The following is a 1,431-nucleotide window of genomic DNA, read 5'->3' as shown; positions in this document are numbered from 1 at the left end:
CAACAGTCGCTCTATAACAAACGCTCACGTCTCGCGTGGCTAACAATATTTTATCCGCATACATTCAATTACTCATTGCACTGTCCCGTCACGTTGTGAACGTCTTATATATACAAGACTAACACATATCTAGTAAATGCTAGGGCATTCTTGAAGGAACAGGATATTTCTAGAAACAGGTGGCGTGATACTAGTCACGTGACCTCGCTGACGCAACAATAGTATCTTCTAAAATATGAGATTCACTACCAGAGGGTGTCACAAATCATAAGTTTATTATTTGTTTGTAGTTAAGCACAAAGCTACATAATGGCCTATATGTGCTCTGGCCATCACAGGTATCGAAACCAGGTTTCTTGCGTTATAAGTTCGCAGCCATACCGATGTGCTACTGGGGATGGGGGGTGTCTCATACATTTTACACGCACTAATCTGAAGTTTTATATACCTAAATATAAAATACCTGATAGAAAACGAGAAAAAAAGTCAAATACATCTTGTTTTCACAATAGAGAGTAACAGCTCTAAAAATGTTAAACGCCATAAGTTTAGCCAAATTCTTGGGTGAAAGGACAGACAAAATGTTCTTCATTTGAGGTATTATGTGAAAGTTATGAGCTTCAGGTGTTGGAGAATAGTAGGACATAAAACATCTTTTAATTGTTCAATCACTTTATATATGCTTGTACTTTTAAGATTAATTGTGCAAAATATAAAAAAATTCGTAAAATTAGATGTTTTCAATGTTACTAACGACATAAATAGTGTGATTAAATTTATGGTGACAGGTCATGTTGCATTTTCCAAATAAATGAAACCGGTAAAAATTATCTTAGGCCTAAAGAAAAGAAGAACACACCTAACAACAATGATAAAGAATAGGTTGATGTGCCAGGCGATATTTAGCGTAAACTTATTTATATATAAATCACTCGAAGTTGTGTATTTCACATTGAAAATTTAGTCCAATAAAAATAGTTATCACCTTTCATCTAAAATTTTCAATCTGGTAAAACCTAGACCCAAACATAACATTGACTAAATTTTGTTTTATGATTGCAACTGTGCCTCGTTTTTATGGAAATCACTTAAATTTAGCTAATTTGCTAAATATCACTTCTTGTTCATACAGAATGAATAAATTAATAGTAATTTGCTCGGTATAACGTCTCCTGGTGGGTGAGCGGCAAGTTTAAGGACTTACAATGCTGAAGTCCAGAGTTACATTCCTTACGGTGTATACACCAGATAGCCTAATGTGACCTAGGGCTAAAACAAACAAACAACAAAGAACGGCATAACAGAAATGCAATACAAGTCTCACATTGAGGACTTGGGATGAGAATAAACAGTGAAACATACTTGAATTCTGTTGCGGACGTCTCTATAAGTAGTAGAAATCCCACAGCAAAAACCAAAATTAGGGGTAGC

The sequence above is a fragment of the Limulus polyphemus genome, unplaced genomic scaffold (genome assembly GCF_000517525.1).
Source record: "Limulus polyphemus unplaced genomic scaffold, Limulus_polyphemus-2.1.2 Scaffold1863, whole genome shotgun sequence".
NCBI classification, from domain to species: Eukaryota; Metazoa; Arthropoda; class Merostomata; order Xiphosura; family Limulidae; genus Limulus; species Limulus polyphemus.
The sequence above is the reverse complement of the archived record's forward strand: the minus strand, read 5'-3'. Positions refer to the sequence as shown.